This window comes from Uloborus diversus, chromosome 4, assembly GCF_026930045.1.
Source record: "Uloborus diversus isolate 005 chromosome 4, Udiv.v.3.1, whole genome shotgun sequence".
NCBI lineage: Eukaryota > Metazoa > Arthropoda > Arachnida > Araneae > Uloboridae > Uloborus > Uloborus diversus.
In genome coordinates, this window is record NC_072734.1 from 73615888 (window position 1) to 73635094 (window position 19207).

The window sequence follows — 19207 nt, forward strand, 5'->3', positions numbered from 1 at the left end:
CGTATGAATGGGCTATGAATCAAAAACAATGTTTTCATTAAAAGAGAAAAAACGAGAAAACATTTTTCATACGCTTTTATTTTACATCTACTGACAATGAAACTTGATTACCTGCTGTTAAACTACGTACTTCACTGCAATTCTGTACTAAAGATCAAAATTAAAGCTTTAACACTATTTTCAAATTGTTTAAACGGATTGTTTTTACACTGGAAACTTTTTGTACTTAAAATACAGTAACAATATTTAAATAATTAAGAAATAAAGTACTGTAACTTCCCCTAACACTTATTTATTTAAAGGGAAGGGGGGGGGGCTTAAAGTTAAGGTTTACCAAATCATAAAAATAACAATATTTTTTCCAGTGATTATAGGATTGTGTGATAGGCAGAATTGCTTACACCTCAACTCCAAGGATTAGAACAGCAGCTTATGATTTTCTTTTATTTAACAGGCAAGTTTTGACTTGATGGACTGAGTGTTTTTATTAGAACTAATTACACAAGCTTTATATTTTTACTTGCAATACGGATATTGACCCATATTTTATTTATTTGGCGATATTCGGTCAACTTATAATGATAATTAGAATCATTTTAGGAAGAAGTTCTAGGGCTTCGGAGTCCGACTTAGGAGATTTAGAGTAAAGGAGTCGGAGTCGGGAGTCAAAGGTTTAAAATTTCAAGAGTCAGAGTTGGTCATTTTCCCTCAAAATCCGTAACTCTACCAGTGCTTGAAGAGTTGGAGTCGGAGCCTGACTGATTTTGGTGAAGGAGTCGGAGTCGGTCATTTTTTTTTCTCCGACTCCGCAACTCTGTTAAATTCTGCAACTATCGTGTAAAAGTTTATAGCCAAAAAATTACTCTTCATTTTCATTTTCAATTCATTTTATCTACTATTGTTAGCTATCTCTGTATCAGATGGATTGGGATGTGGAAAAAAAAAAAAGAAAGAAAGTAGAATTAAAAAAAAAAAAATGATTTGGCTACTGGACCAGCTACATGAAACGTTCCGCCGTGAATGTCATAATTTTACTTCCGATACGTTTCTGTACAAGTGCTTGTAATTTGCTCATGTTTGTAGCAATTTATCACGTCAACTGGGGGGGGGGGGGCATCATATTAATGAAAGAAGAACTTATTTATTTGGATTTTTTATTACAAATATTAAGTTTTAAATCATTTTTTAAAGTCCATTTAACGTTAATTGCTTAATTGAAAAGTTTATTTTTCGGGAACAATATGATTTTACTAATTACGATCGTTTTTAGACCCATGTAAAAGGCAGACACAAAAAAATTCTTGAACTAAGACACGAAAATTGGTAAATTAAAATATAGCTCAATTTGAGAAAACGACTTAAAACTCAAATTAAAAACAATATTTATGCAACATGGATAGCAAATAATTCAATGGTTTTATGAAATTGGACTTTATTCTTGTACAAATAAGACAATTCTCTTTGTAGAAAAAGACACATGCTCTATTTGGCTCCAGCAAAGTGAAGTAAATCCACAGAGGCATTACTATTGGCATGACAACAAATCTGCGTTCAATGAAACTAAAACTTAAATTAAAAAGCGTGCATAAAGAAAATTGAGGTCAACAAAACACATTTCAACATTTATTTAACATTAAAAGGAAATACTGCAATGACTGTACTGAAGTTTTTTTTTTTTTTTTTTTTTCGCTCTATGCTAACATAAAAAAAATAATTATAGAAATTGGTGCCCGGAACCTTTCGGTTTTATTTTCTTGCACACTTCTCGTTTTAGTTCCAAACATAATTGTACATTTGTATCTTACATACCAATAAAAGTACATTTAAAGGGAATAAAAAATATTTTCCGTGGCACGAGGGAAAATTTTTCTGGGAAGTGTCCATAATTTTGTCAGATAGACACATTTATGCACAATTTGGCGACTGTTACTGTGAAGCAAGCCAGCAGAGCCAATTATGGTTGGCAGGTCAACAGAACTGCATTCTATGAAATTACGTTCATAATCGTAAATTATTTCAAACATAAAAAGAAAGCGAAATTATATGAATACCTTCTCAATAAAAGAACAATATGCGAGCTTAGTAGTGAGAGTTAAAGAATGATAAATACATAATAAAATACAAATAAAAATCATATTTTTACCATTAAATCAAAAACATAATCGCTTTAAAAATTAAAAAAGAAATACAGTCGGATCTCGACAACTCGAAGCTTAACTCGAATATTCCCTTATTTTGAAGTTTTCATTCGGTTCCCAAACTCTTGAGACTGTTGCAGGGACTTATCATAACTCGAACTACCAAAAACTCGAACGTTTTAGTCGGTTCCTTGGGACTTCGAGTTATTGAGAGTTGATTGTAACACGAATTGAGGGGGGGGGTGTACACGAAAATTTTAATAATGAATAAAACTACGAGTTGTTCCGAGCAGGGGAGTCAGAAACGATCATTTTTAGTTATAGTCCGAAACTCTGCCTGTGTTTGCAAAGTCGGAGTCAGAGTTGGGCTGATTTTGGGGTAAAGGAGTAGGAGTCGTTAGCTCTAAAATTTCCGGAGTCGCAGTAGGCCAATTTCCCTCCGACTCCGAAGCCCTGATTCCAAGCAGAAAATACCGATGCAACACATTTTTGCCACCCTCACCTCAAATTAAATTCCAGCACAGCAAAAGATTATTGGCATCCTTGGCGAGGATCTGCATCGATGGATGCTGCAACCCTGCATCAGCAATGACTCACAGGGGTGATATAACCCGTAATCGAGACATAGTGAGAGCCAGGGCACATGTGCGTCGTGCGTGTTTGTATAATGTATTTGGACGGTCCTTTTCCCCAACCCCCGAGACCGCAAGGATTAATTTTTAGGAAGGGGTGGCCCACGATGGATGAGCTGGATTTGCAAGACGTAGCAGGGGTGGTCATAATATATTGAGAAATGTTGCTGCTACTGAGGGGGTGGTAATGACTAGGGTGCGTATGCCCTCTTGCTCGTACCTCGCACAGCCGTCTTAAAAAATTCACTCACTGCTTACGTGGAAAAAGGGTATTAAATAGGCTTTGATGAGATTAAGAATTGTTAAGCCTAATCATTAATTCCGACAGTAATTAAAATTAATTTTCAATTAAAGTAAGTTTCTGAGGAAAAATCAATTCCTCTCACTGTCAAAGAATAAAGTGGTTTTTACGAATAGTATTACTATCAAAATAGTTATTCCAAATCGGGGTTAGTTACCAGGTGGTGGTTGTCCTCCATTCAGAAGTCATTCCCAGTTCAGTGTGATAAATATTATTCTCAAAGTAGAGCTAAACCAAAATCTTAGAGTAACCTACAGGGCCGCCGAGATTCAGGGCAGACCCCTTGTCACAGCTTGGCCGCCGGGGCCCCCTACCCCCATTAAAACTTATTACACTTATGCTACTACGATTCTGAGTTGGGACAATTTAAGGACCGGGACCGCAGTTTCCGACTAGACTGACAGGACCTCTCGTCGGCCCTGGTAACGTAAAATTGAATTTGAGAATTTCTCACCAAAATGAGTAACTCTCTGGTTACCCTTCGTCTTAAAGTAACTCCCAATTTAGTGAAATAATTTTGTTCTCAAAATAGATTTAGACCAAATCTCAAGATAACATCTTATCCTATTGGACGGTTTTTTGCTTAGAAAACGATTCAAAAACATGCACTTTGAAAGTACCATCCATTTTTTAATGAGAAGATGTTATTTTCAAACTAGAATTAAACTAAAATATTAGAATAACTTACTACTGTATTTAAGAATTTCTCGCTAAGAGGAGTTACTCTCTGGTTACCCTCCGTCTTAAAGTAACTCTCGCTTTAGTGAGATAATTTATCTTCAAAATAGAACAAGACCAAAACTGTAGATAACAATTGTAGGGTTTATGCTTAGACAACTTATTTACTCACAGCCTTTCCGAAAGTACCACCCAGATTAGTGAGAAAATGTTATTCTCAAACTAGAATTAAACCAAAATCTTAGATCAACATAATACTGTATTTAAGAATTTCTCGCTAAGAGGAGTTACTCTTTGGTTAACCTCCGTCATAAAGTAACTCCCACTTTAGTGAAAAAAATTTACTCCCAAAATAAAACTAGACCAAAACTCTAAATAATATCCTACTCTATTGTAAGGTTTTTTTGCTTAGACACGCGATTTACTAACACCCTTTCCGTAAGTACCATCCAGCTTAGTGAGAAAAAGTTGTTTTCAAGCTCTAGAATTACACTAAAATCTTCAAATAAACATCCATAGAATTTGAGGTTATTTCATTCAGACGCAGGTTAGAGAGAGAATGTAATTTTCAAATAAAGCTAAACCAAAACAGTAACAAAATCAGATCAGTAATTCACATTAGTCCGTAAGTAACTTCCTGCTTACAGAAAAAAATGTTATTCTCAAAATACAACTAAACAACAACCAAAAGTAACGTCCCATCGTATTGGAGAGTTTCTGATTTAGACTGAAACATTTCTATCTGGTTACATTTTGTTTAAAAGTAACTCACAGTTCCGTCAGAAAACGTTACTCTCAAACTCGAATTAAACCAAAATCTTATATAACGAGAACACAGAGCTTAGAAAAATAAATGGATCAAAAAATTAAATAGTATCTCTAGAGTGGTAAGAATTCCATCCGCGGAATTCCAGTGAAAAATCTGCGGTAGTATCCCTAGTTTTTAGTTTTTGTTCGTACAACTGCAAAAATAGTTTTTTTTTATCTTATTATTTTTCTTTTTTTATGTAAAGAATGCGTAAGTACAAATTCAACAACTTCATGCAAGAGGGTCTCATTAAATGAAAGGTTGAATTCATTAATTTTGTTTTTCAGGCTGAAAATAAGTCCACACCCGTAGAAAAGCACTTCTTTCTGAGTACGACACAGATGGGGGAATTCTTACTACTCTTTCTATAAGGTCCAACTTTAGCTGATTTGTGTCCTACCTGTCACATAAATCAGTCCCAGAAATGTCAATTCTTGTCACGCCCAAATAATTAATGTAACAAAATGGAGACAAAACCCGAGCTTGTTTTGAAACTCGGGGCTGATCTTTCCAATTAGCAGAACCTCGGCCACTTACGCTACACGTGGAAAAAAAATCTTAATTCAACTACTTTCACTAATTGGCGGCGTCAAGGGATGCTTATAGGTAACTCGAATCTCCGAGGAACGATAAGAAAAGTCAGGTCTCCGGGAAATCCGGGATGGCCACGAGGTCTAATTTCCGGACGGATTCCGGATAATTTCCCACAGGGGAGATTTTTATTTCGTTTAAGGGTTAATTCCCTGTAGAGTTCCATTCCAGCCATTCGTCCGATGGTCGAGTTGCGTTGAGCGATTTTCCTACGCTCAATTGAGCAAATACGAATTGATAAGCATACAATATTTAATCTTCTAAGCGGTAAATTCTATACTTTGTACAAGTTTCGAACAGAATATTACTGATATAGAAATTTAAGCATTCAGCTGAAATAAAGGAACAGTTGAAATTTACTTCCATATAATGCACAAATCTATAAATCTTTAAAAAAAAAGAAAAAAAAAAGCTGTATGTTGTTCCTTGTTGTATGTTCCTTATACAAACCCACAGTTTACGTCGGATCTTAGCTAAATTTGGCATAGAGGTCCTTTGATTATCAAGCATTCACACAGGGGAGTCTTCGTTCTTTATGGAGGGTGAAAATACCTTAATCCCCAGAAAATGCGTAAAACGGGATGTTTGCGCTTATTAATAACAGTTACTAAATTTTTGGGATTTTAAAAAAATCCAAAGATGTCTGAATTTAAATTTTGAGTCAGAAAGTTGCTTTTTCTACATGTTGACATGAAACTTAACGCTATGTTTTTCTTTTATTTACGCCTGCTTGTTATTAAGCCGCATATAATGTAAAAAGAAAACGTGGAAGGTTAGAATAAAGGTAAAAATTAAAAAGTACGATCTAAGAAATAAAGTAATACCTTCGCGCTAAAAAGTAAAAGAAAATAATCAACGTTCTGTAGCACAAAATTACAGATAACTGCACACACGTGTTTCGGGGATTCAAAGAACCCCTTTTCAATGCAAAATAGTGAACTTTTGGATGTATTTGCTATTTAAGTTGTCTGCTGTTTATTCTCGTTGTTTTTATCGGACATCTTTACATCCAAAAGCTCACTATTTTGCATTGAAAAAGGGATTCCTTGAAACGACGAAACAAGTGTCTGCAGTTATCTGTAATTTTGTGCTACAAAATGACCAAAATGTTTTTTTTTTTTTTTTTTTTTTTTTTTTTTTTTTTTTTTTTTTTTTTTTTTTTTTTTTTGTAGCAAATTCCCGCCCTAAGCCAGGGCTAAGGCAGAAATACTTAAAATACATATTTTGTATTTTAAGCAAAATGTTGGTTATTTCTTTTTAAAGTGCGATATAGTTGCACATAGGAAGACCAACAGGAGGGGAAATAAAGTAATGACATTTTTTAAAGTATGAGGAAAAATCAAGACACATCAAAAATATCGAACAAAATCAACGAAAAATGATGAATATGGAATTTGTGAAGAATAAAAATAGTAAGGAGAAATAGAAAGAAAGAAAGAATAACAGCGCACAAAAGGTACTCATAACAACAAAATTCGGGTTTTAAAGTAAACATTTTGGAAATCTTCGCATTGAAAGCAACTACGCAACAAATATTTTTGACAGTGATATACAAAGTAACACGGCAAGTTAGAAGAAATATTTATGCGAAATATGAAATGCTGAGTTGAATATAGTTCAAGAAAATATTTATGGCTGGAAAAATAGCAACATGAGAGGAAATATTGCCGAAAGGCTTACCAAGAAACGGATATCTTTTAGAGAATTAGTACGGTATGAATTTCTAAGATAAGGATGCATTTTTAACGTGCAAATGCGAAAGAACTTGGAAAGTTTCTAAACTTAACTTTGGTAGAACTCATAAAAATATTGAAAGGTCAGTTGTGGTAAATGAAGAATGGAGTTAAAGGAAGGAACTGTATTAACATATTTGTAGTGATTTTTGAAACTTATCTAATGGTGAGTGAAAACTAGTCAACGGACGAAAACCCTCCGACAGTTTCGTGTAGCAAAACAACTGTAGGTAAAGTAGCTATATTTCGTCCCCGTGCCCAATTCCGTCCCCCGAAATTTCTCTCGTCTGGTATTAGGTGTCGCCATCGGTTTGTTTCTAGTTGCAGTCAATTTTTTTGTGGAAGTTTCATGAGTCTAGTTCGCTGCGTTGCAGTTTAGGAACACTTTTTCCAATTTTTGAAAACATGAGTAATCGTAATATTATTTGTAAATGCTGTTTTTTTTTTAAATCTTAGAATGTATTTCTTTGGCTGTGTATGACATATTTGTTTAGGGTAAGATATAAACTGAATGATCTGAGTGTTTTTCTACGTAAGGTTCCATTCACGTAGAGCAGGAAGCCGGCATATTGTCTAATAAGATGTTCCTATTTTCTTCCCTTACCAAGATTGTAGTAAAATACGTTGATGCACAGTATCCTATGTGCCAAAAGCATTTCTATGAAGACAAAAAAAAAAAAAAAAAAAGAAGAAGGATAAATATAGGTACATTGCCCCTCAATGCGCCTCGTGGCAAACACAAAGTGAACTCCAGGGCGAAGAACGAAAAAAAAATCATTTATGACGCTTGTTTTGGAGGTTTAAAAAATTATTCTTACATTTTTTAATTAAATATATATATATATATATATATATATATATATATATATATATATATATATATATATATATATATATATATATATATATATATATATATTGTGAAAAAATCCAGAATTTGTGATGACTCTTTATGTCTCAAATGTGTGATTCTTTATAGTAAATAAAAGTAAGATTTCAACGAAATACTGGAAGGAAGTCTGTGGCGGACCTGCGTCCAAGAGACCCCATAGCACCTATATTCTTGAAATGTTGTACAAAATTATTTCGAGCCCCAAGGATGTGCACCTGGGCTTTTATGTTTTTCAATTCAAATTAGTTTGTTGGTAATTAATTTTTTAAGCTCAAATTTCGCTTAAATTGCCTACTAAAAATTACTTGCACATATTAATGTTATACATCGTTGGAAAGAGTGGAATTTTCAGCGTTCTGCGCAATTTGTTTCAATGCTCTAACTTAAATACGGCGGGAGTTATTTGCACTTTAGCTCGAACTTTTTTAGGCTTAGCTAAAATTTAGGCACTACTTTCTTCATTAAATCTATCAGTAAAATGCGAAGGAATTGTCCACAGTTTTTTTTTTTTTTGACACCACGAGAAAGAGCGGCGTTTTTTACCCCAGATCTAATTCGACCTATAGTCGAAAAACTAAGATTCTATCTCCAAAGAAGAAAAAAGTTACAAGCCATTAAAAATCATGTTAGAATTATCTCATCTCCATTAAAATTATTGATGTTTTATTTGGCGTTGCCATAGTTACGTCTTTTCGATTCGTACAGTGGCTCCCAAAAGTCTTCGTACACCTACGACTTTCAACGAAATAGGCCCCAAATCATTGGTTAGAACTAATATTTCGGAATAAGTATTTAATTATAAGATCTATGATCAATTTTTAACAAAACTGCATGAAAGGTTTTTAAAATACATTAAAACTTAATTTTTTAAAAATCAAAAACCGAAAAATGCCGGAAATTTTTATCTCACAAAAGTCTTCGTACACTTTATAAAATGTCAATATATTATTGAATAATCTAACTTTTGATTAAGTTATTAATTAGTAGAATATCATACGGCATTCATAACACCATTTAAACGTCTGGGAATAGATTTCATTCTTTTGCTTTCTTTTTTTAGCTTAATTTCTGAGTAAGTGTTCTACCACACTTCAAGTATTACTATTTCTAGCTCTATTTTCGTTTTAAAGCCCTATTTTCGTAATCTAACCTCCAGATATCTCTAAATACGTTACATTAAGTTACAATCTGGAGATTGAGGGGGTATTTTCTAAACTTTAGGACAATTTTCGAGGCACTAGACGCAAACGTTGAAAACCGTGTGCTTCTTATCGTTATCTTGATAAAAAACAAAGTTGTTTCCAATAACCAAATTTTTGGTTAAGAGTTCAAAACTGGTTTTTAAAATATTTAAAGGAACAATATGATTCATTATTTCATCAAAAAATTAAACTACCGAGTCCTGATGCTGATATGCACCCTCACACTAAAACGCATTCACCGTCCTGATTAACTGATCCAACTAAGTTCTTAAGATTAAGTTCCTAAGGTTTTCTTCTACTTACAGTTATACAACAGTTTAACCAAAAATGTTAAATTAATTTTTATCCGTAAGTAAGACATGATTCTAAACTGTTTTTAGCTTATTTATCATTGATTTTGGGACGAAAAGCGTAAGCTTTCTGTTTTTCGCACGACCAGAAAATTTCTGCGGGAAGATGTCCCATTTAATCCAGCTAATGAAAGAACTTGGCAAACAATTTTAGGTGAAAATTAAATGTAAAATGTTTCATTTAACTCTGCGGAAACTTTTACAGTACTCAAATGTGTATTTTTCATAATTTTTTCAACTTTAAATCTCCGATCACGTTTTGTCAACTTTGCCGGTTGACGTTTTCTTACCTTGTTTTCGGTCCGATTCCTTTGTTTAAAGCATTTTATCAAGCACTTTACTATACAAACAAATAAATTAACTAATTTAGAGACATTTCAAACCAATTTACCACTACTGTAGACTGTAGGGGAAAAAAATTCAAATTTTGAATGGCGTTTGCGGTTTTTTACGAATACCAGCCATTTTACAGTAATAAGCAATATATTAAGGAATAAATTAACAAAAAATTAAAGCCAAATGACTTATAAGGGTCAACACAATGCAAAAATATTAGTAAAACGGCATATGATAATTTTAATCATGAATTTATTCGAAAATATTTGAGTGTACGATGACTTTTGTGGCGTGTTATTTCTCTGTCTCTTCGTTTTCTGACCCATTTCAAAAAGAAGATCAGTCAATATTTTGAAAAAAAAACCAATGGGTTATATTTAGAATGACATAGGAATGATGTGAAAAAATATTAGACTTTATATTCGAATTCAGTTTTGAGTTATTTTGGTTTTACTAAAAAATTTCAAAGTGTACGAACACTTTTGGGAGCCACTGTATCTTTCTTTTTTCTTATTTGCAGCTGAAGCGCTCAAATACGCTACCTTGCGATGATTTACAAAATAAAAGAAAAGGGTAAAACAATGCGTTCCACGTGTATCCGCTGGTAAACACAGGCAGTTTGTTATGAGTATTTATTAACGCATTCGATGTGTCTTAGATTGCTTTCAGCTACAGAAAGTGTTTCGTCCCTTAATAGTATTCTCAAGTTTATGTCAGTTTTCCTCATTTCCTTCTAAAAAATGAGTTGATTGTGAAATAGCGAAAGCGTGAACACAAGAAAACTCTGGATTAACAAACTTGGATAACGTTATACCAGGTAAAAATTTTTATTGTTTTGTGTGAATTTGTAAGAATATGGGTTTTTTTTTTCTATTTAATCTTAAATTAGTTTAACGAACCATATTTTACAGCAGCATTTATTTGGAACGGACAGTATGCAAAACATTTTCTTGAATATATTATCGTAGAACGAAATGAAAAATGTTTAACAGAGAAAGAATTTACTTTACTGCTTACATTCTCAGCTGAAAGGTTTCGCCAAACTTGTTTAGGGTTATAATATTAGTATTGTGCGATGAAAGAACACTTGGTACTTGGCAAGATTTCTTATGTCAGTTCAACCATTTTTGTTTTTTATCCTGAGTGGAATAAAATGGTATTAAGATTACAGAATTCGATAAGTATAGAGAAATAATGGAAGATCAATTGAAAAGAAGGTCCAGAATATCCACAAGACTTTGAAAATTAATTTAAAAAGAATAAAGCGAAAAAATCATGCATACGAACAAAATTTACTAGGCTTATGAGAATTTTCTACGGTACAGCATGCGTTTGTTTTACCTTTTTCATCCGCCATTAGACAGTGGCTGAAGTGTCCCCTATAGTTTGTTGGAGTTGCGAATTCCCAAACTTTAAGATTTTCGATTTTAACGGAAAATCTTAGGCTCAACTCAATTCAAGCCCCGAGCTAAAGAGCAAGATATATTACTGGAGACCACGAATATGAAAACGACTTTTCAAACGTACAAAACTGCAGTTTTGCAACGCTCAGAAGTCCCTTAGCCCTTACGACTCCACAAGTTGGTACGAGTTATTTTGAAACCCGGGGAAGGAGTGCTTTTTGATCCAAAGGACGCTCGTAATGCGTTTTTAATATGGTTTTTTTTTTTAATTGACGATTTAAATCTTTGCAAATCAAAGAAGATTGCAAAGCAATCTTTGGGGGTTGGTGAGCGTGAGCGAGCAGGGGTTGATTAGAGCCCCCTAGTTCTATAATAAAACTCTTAATCTGTATTTATTTTAATTACCCGGTTTTTAACCCATTATTACGTCTTTTAGAAGGTGTATTGGAAGGAGGACGAAAATAGAAATTTCAATGCTGGTATATATAAAAGTTTTTTTTTTTTTTTTTTCACAAACATTTTTTCAACGGAAAACAAATTGTGCTTCATGTATTTAAGCTTAAATTTCATGTGCGGGCATCGTTGGTGGTGTTATATACATTTTTTTGGATGAATTGATCGTAACATACGCTACTCAGAGACCAAAGAGCTTAGGGGGGCACGAAATATGGCGACTTTACTCTATAGAAGTCATTGTATGATGGCGAAACTGTAAACAGCTTTTTTTTGAGTTTAGTGATCTTACATTTTCATCTACAGAAGATCTACAGATACGAAGAAACTGGTTTCAACTAGTTTTACCTGTCATATGAAAGGTTACCAAAAAACATGTATTTATTAATTTCACCTTCACAGCTTTTTTTGATATGCAATTTTAATTTTTTCTATTTATACTACACATATTGTACTGTATAAGGAAACATTTTTATATCCAGCTATTCACAGAAAGTAGTCCTTGGATGAAATGTAAAAATATCTTCTCTTAAATCATACAAAAGGAAATACAGAAGGATTGAAATTTAAAGCACGGATCCCCCTCTATCCTCTTTCACAAAGTGTCATACTTCACCGTACCCCCCCCCCCTTGTCACAATTTCACGAATCCCCCTCCCCGCTAAAATGTGACATGATTTGTGGAGAACCTTTTTCATAATTTATTATGTAAGTTCATATGATCTTTTCACATATTGATAAAATTTACTTTTACAGACAAACAAAGACAAAAAAAAAAATTTCTTTTTTTTTTACTTTTTTTATATTTGTAAAAAAAAAATCAAATTCTTTTGATATAAAATGCGTTTAAAATGCCTTTTTCAAAATGAACAAGTTGGAAAATTACAGTACATAAAGAAAGAGTTATGCATTTTATAATAAAACTTGCATTGAAGCATAATTTTTTACCTTCGGTATAAAATTTATACCTTGAATATTATTTGAAAAATTTTTGCTCTTTTTTTTCATGAAGCACAGAAAAAATGAAACATTTTCCATTTGATTATTTTAAATATTTTTGTCCAAGTAAATGAGTAAATAAAAGAATAACTGAATAAATGAAGAGATAATAAAACAACAAACTAAAAAATAAATTAGTTAATTAATTAGTATATGAGAAAAAATAAATAAGTAAATAAAATAGTGAAAGAATAAGAAAATAAGTGATTGAATGAATAAGTGTAAGTGAATTATTAAATAAAGGAATGTAAATAAATTAATAAATGAATAAGAATATACATGAATGAATGAATGAATAAATGAATTATAATTAAAGGAATGTAAATGAATGAATTAATACAGGAATACGCAACGTAAGTGACTTAATAAATATTCGAATAAGTAAACAAAATGTAATACTTCACTTCACCCCGCATTCCTTTGACGAATTGTACAAAACTTTTCAACAAAAGTTATTTTTGACTTTCCACAAAATATTATAATAACAGTCTTAATTTTTGAAAATTGCTTGTATTATCTTATGCTTGGATCTGCTGAGGTAACGTTTTCCTGACAGTAATAACCCACGTGTGGTTTTTACTACATGGCTAGAATGTTACCAGATAGGTGGCGCTTAAAACAGAGTAAATATTTCACTATTTCACTTTGCTCCACATTCTCTAAATTAATTGTAAAGAAGCTTCTTGTATATATAATTAAATTTAAAGTTTGTTGGATTGAATAATTTATATTTTACATAAATTACATTGCAATATCTGCAACAATTTTGTGTATTCTTAAAAATCATTTTAAATGAGAGTAATTTTCTTTTATTAAAAAAAATATATTCTATGCAGAAAGCTCAAATTTCCGAAAACGCATCCTTATTCAGTTATTATTAACATAAAACAGTAATACAATATTAAGAACTACTATAAAATTAAATTACTAATATCAGCGAAATAGAACTTCATACACTGAAATCAAGTTTCAAGTGTCAAGAAAATCTATTAGTAGAAACGGTGAAATCCCGCAACAACAAACATCAATGCAACGAACTATCTGTTTTACAGAGATAAATGTTCAGTTCCGATTTAACTGCCACTTCATTGCTTGAATTTCATTACAACGCATAAAATCAGAGCTCCCTTGAAGTTCGTTGTAACTGGACTTCACTGAACAAAAATAAAACTTCACTGTTAAAAAAAGCTTGAAATTTTACGGTAGAACAAATGAGAGTTAAAAAAGCAAAATGTTAACAGCAGATTCGAACTCGTGACCTTCGTATTGTCAAGTGGCTTTGCTGACCACCATTCCGGTTGAATCACATCGAGTGAAGGGAATTACGGTTTTATGTGCTTTGCACTGTAAGTCACGTGATGCATCAATTGGCGCTGCAAACGTTTATTTTCTACGGTAAAATTAACTATAACTTTTTTTTTGTACTGTAAACTATTGTACTACATTTTACAGTAATATTTACCATAAAAGTTTCCTGAATTTTTAGCAGTGTAACAGATAATCAACTAGGATTAAAACTAATCAGGGGATAAATAGAACTCTTGCAAGCGTCATCTACATGCAAAGTTAAGATTACTCAGGTGTCACATCATAATTTAGTAATTTCGATTTATTTATTATTACAGATAAAACTAATATTGCACTGATAATTAGCATTTTTAAAGTTTTTGTAAACTATTCAGATATATCTCAAAACTCTTTTTTATACGCCCGAATGATTAGCAAGTTGCAAAATTTTAAAATATCATACATTTCCTTAATATTCACTAATTGAACTGTAAGATTTCAAATATGGTGAAAAAATTGGAAAACGAAACCAATTCATTTTTTTTTACATCTTACTAGTTAGTAATTTCTCGATATTTTAGTAGTATTTACTTACATTAGAAAAGAAAAAAGGTAGCAATTTGTCCCTAGGCACTGAATACAAAATTAAAAATTAACTAAAACTATAGATTAAAATCGAAACAGTGAGTGTGTGTGTGGGGTGGATGCCAGTGCAATGCCCGTAACATTAATTGAATAGAATAATTGATATCGACTTATTTAATCTAATAACGTAATAGCAAAAAATAGGTCCACCAGGTTCTAATACATGAACCGAAAATTTTATTGAATTATTAGATTGAAACTGTTTTTTAATGCATTTAAATCGGAGGAAATAACGAAATTGGTTCAGAAACCATAAACTACGAAAATTACTTTGGATGTAATGTAATAATTAGAAACTTTGAAAAGATATAAATTTTAGGGCTCATTAAATGCGTGAGAAAAAATGTGAATAATCAATGTGTATTTTTCGGAAATCAAAGAATACAATATTTCCTAAGAAAGAATTAAAAACACACACACACACACACACACACACACACACAAAATTTATTGAGTTGAAACTCAAGTTTTACTTTTAAATGCAATCTTCCGAAAGGTATTTTTACCTCCAGCAGTTTGAGCTCATTATTTATTAAAAAAGAACTTTTAAAAATAAGATTCCATTCTGAATCATTTACGGCATGCTTTTTTTTACAATGCAGCGGCAAAAAGTGGAAAAAATATTTCCCATAAAAAATATATTCACGATTTAAAGTATTCCAAATACACCGGAAATTTATTTTATTCGACAAGTTCCGATACCCTGATGCAGTGAATCGGCAAATCAAATATTTGCACACAAATTTTCTCTCGAAATTTCAAAAAATAAATAAACGAAGTGAAATGAAATGGATAAACATCAAAATCTTCTAGAATGTATATATAGCCGGCGGAAATAAGAGAAAGAGTGACTCTTTTTTCCGAGGAAATGTAAAGTTCCATGCATTTTAAGGAGGGCTAGTTCTAAAAGATTTTGTGGGATGTTCTATCAAAAATGGCCATTTTCTTTTTCTGGCTACCATCAGATGAAAAAAAACGACGAAATAGTTTTGTAGAAAGAGAAATGTGTACTTGGATGAAACTACTAAAATAGATATATTCAGAGCTCAAGGCCACATGCAAAGTATGAATTTTTTATGCTTTTACTTAAATAGAATTTGGGATGCTATAATGCGCTTTCACTCAAGAAAATCTGTATATGATGCTGCGAATTTAAATAGTATCTCTTCTATTTTCTTTGCTTATAACATTTTGTTGAGATTTTTTACTTAATATGCGAGAGATATAAACAGAACTAGAACTCTTAATTCATATTTTTATTCTTGTAGTATTGTTTGCATACATGAATCCACTTTTTTTAAAAAAATTTTGTCAAGAAAATATGGAGCAGTGATTTTTAAATTCAAAAAAATGTTTTACCACATTTTTTGAAAAATTAAAGAATGCACAACATATATCATTTCTTTTTTCTTTTTTGAGCAGGGTAATTTAAATTTACGTAAAACTTGTTACTTATTGAGAGATTTTGACACTATCGCCCCAGATTGTTTTGCTAGTCGTAATGAAAGTTAAGCGTGATTTTAATCCTTTCCCCCCTTTCCTTATACAAATTTTAAACATTTTACGATATCTAAAAGTACAAATTTCTTGAATGGAACAGCAGAGTTTTTCAAAAAATGAATATAAGTATCATTTTCTTTATTGCTTTTCTAAATGCTAATATGTACTTCCAGGATTTTTGAAAATTTGGTACCTGTGACAAATATCCTAATTTATTCGGATGTAAAGCTCATATTATATCTATTTATAAAAAAAACCTACATCAGTTTCGTGACTCCTCATTCCATATTTTTCCCGATTTGATGTACAGAAAACGAAATGACAGAAAAGTGACAGAGAACGAAAAAAAAATCCCACTCTAATAAAATAAGGCGAGCGAAGAGAGAGGTAAAAAATTACTGAAGGGTTACTCGTGTGGATTACACAATCAGGGGTAGTAACCGTTTCTGTAGTCTCAACGTGATTTGAATTTCGGTCAGTGAACCAAGTTCATGTTCACTGGAATCCAGATTTTGAACAACAAAAATTGTTGAAATCTGCAACAACTTCGATTAAAATATTTTTCAGAAATCTACCTGTTTTGCCTTCAAAAGTCACTTGGGCAAAATTGCCATGCAATATTTTTAATCATAAAATGATGAACTGGACTAGACTTTATTACAACTGAACGACAAGACATATCGCCAGTCCACGCAAAAATATTAATAAACAGTCTTTATCCTTGACAAATCGGGAATTTAAGGGAGATACATATTTAACGAAGTGTGCTTTTCGAGATATATTTCGTACCTATTTCATAATCATTTAAATGATCGGCTTATCCTAAAGCGGAGGACGTGATTCAACTTCCAACACCCCAAACCATATTTGTCCCTGATTCCACGTATATCGCATAAACTTCACTTTTATTACACTTTTGCGGGGAAAACGGAGGAAATTCTTCATTTTGAATTCTTCCCACGTGGAGCCTAAATTTTTTGAAGCGTCATTTCCGCCGGTTCATTCGCGTTTTGAACATTCATATACAGTATCACCACTCAAGCTACCGATTACGACTGCTTTCGCCCTTGGTGTTAAAGACAACTAATGGCGATAAGTAAGGTGGTCTTTTTTTAATTGAAATACTGTGAAGATTTTATTTATTCTAAAAGCCAATTAGGTCATAAAAATGTGAGAAATGTTTTAGGATACACTTAGCATCCCAGCGATCCCAGCGTCTACCGATTATAAGTGGTTTAATCTGGTTTAAATGCCACAGCCATATCAAGAGATTGACTCACTGAGTATTCTTTAATTTCGAAATGATACTGAAAGAGAGACCCTACACCTAAGGTAACTGCTCTCGATCGACCCTAGGATAATTGGTTCCACGAATTTAACGTGCAAGTACTCCGCATGTACTCGATGAGTATTTTCTTTGTCGAGTTCTAAACCAGGAACCCTCTGATCCCGAATCCAGCCCTTTTTCTAACGAGCAATCTCAGAAATGATAAGTATCAGGGCACCGATCACAAACTATGAGTGGGTGGAGCAGATGCAAAGATGTAAAAAAACTTTAGGTAACAAGACCTTAAGATCGATTCTTTTAGATTTTAGCTCAGAGAATAGATGAATGACAGCGTGGAGGTTATTTTCTGCCACCACGCTGCCGTTCACGTTGTCATTGATTGGTAGAAGTTGAAAAGTCTTTATCAAGTGATCCAACAGTTCTGGGTGATGATCGAAATTAAGAGGGAATCACGGATGATCCGCTTATATATTAAGAGCCTAAGGTCCCGACTTGTGGCCCAGCTGTCACGGATTCGGCTTAGAGATAGACTAGAAGTTTCCAGTCTCTAATCCTGGTGTTGAAGACGCTGCTTATAGATATTGGGAGGTGAGAGAGTTGATGAGATAAGTAACCTAACTGCTCACCAAGAGGCCTAGTAGGAGTTTTCCTGATTTTCTTCCATTCAGGTTGCAAATGCGGGTTAGCCACAGGGCCGCCGAGAGCCAACGCCCCTTGTCAGTTTGTTCGCCTCCCTCCCCCCTCTCGCCATAAGACTTATAAGATCGACTCTGATTGAGAACCTGGCAACCCGAAAGACCGAGGTCCTAGACTAGGATGACATGACCTCTCGACTGGGTAGTCATATAAAAGAATCTTTCGGGAATGTACCATTTCCCAAGAAGATCTGCACCGTAAAATATTATGGAATGAACTCCACCAAAGATGGATACGCCGTGGATCATAAATGTATGCATTGAAAAAGGGCCTCTCACAACCCGAAGTTTGTGCGCATAAAAAATTTTGCAATCAGAGCTATAAAACGCTAATTTGCTCATTATTCACTTCATCTGTAAGCTTGAATAAGGTTACTCCATGTAAAAATTTTCATTGTTTCACCTTTCCACCAGAAGAAAAAATGGTTAAAAAAAAATTCCATCAGAAGCGGAACTGTTGCGTCATAAACAGAAACAAGCAGGATGGCGAGACGAAGACAGACAATTTCTTTACAGAAAAGCGAAGTCATCGGGAACGCTGGAAGAAAAGGCGCGAAAGTCCTCATGGTAGAGCACCGAAGATAAGGGGGGAGGGGGGAGTTTTGACTCATTCGGGATCATTTCCATCGCATTAGTGCGCGTGAGGAGAGAGGAGGAGGTTGGAACCGAAATATCGAAAGGCTTCGGAGCGGGGGAGGGGGGGGGTCGAGTGGCAGCTCCGGAATGCGGCTAGCGACGCGGAAAATCGCGCGCTCGGTCCTGAAATTAGGTGTCATGTTCAGTTTTCGGGAGATGGAAGGAATGGAAAGAACCAGATGGTGCCCTGGTGGTAACAACTTCGATTTTTCTTTCTTATTTTTCTTTTGCTTTTATTGCATTCCTTCATTTCCCGAAAGGGATCGTCCGGGGCATTAGTCTGGCTTTAATTAAGAAACTTTCGCTCTGAGTTTTTTGGCTAAAGGTCCTTCGATTTAGCGGACATTGTTCTCTTCTGGGGTGAGTTTTTTTCTTGCAATAAAACGCATTAGGTTTTTCGATTATTTCCTGTTTGGAAATTGGCGTATGTGATAGTGTCAGTTGAATGATCTTCAATTATCTGAGTCGAAATTTAAATTTGAACGAGTGAAAGCTAAGTTGATTATGCTTACAGCTAACTCTTCACGACAACTATTAATTCTTGGAATTTTTAAGTTTCTTATAATTGGTTGCAGTAATGAAGTTTCTGATTTTTTGTTTGCTCCTGTTGTTTTTCGTATTGCAACACCGTAATTTAAAA

At 33.3% G+C, this 19207-nt stretch overlaps 1 protein-coding gene across 1 annotated transcript in view; it reads right to left on the bottom strand.

Annotated features, from left to right (window-relative positions):
• Window positions 1-19207, bottom strand: part of LOC129220172 (protein slit-like) — a 442768-nt gene that overhangs the window by 219482 nt on the left and 204079 nt on the right. The gene's annotated exons all lie outside the window — the stretch shown is intronic.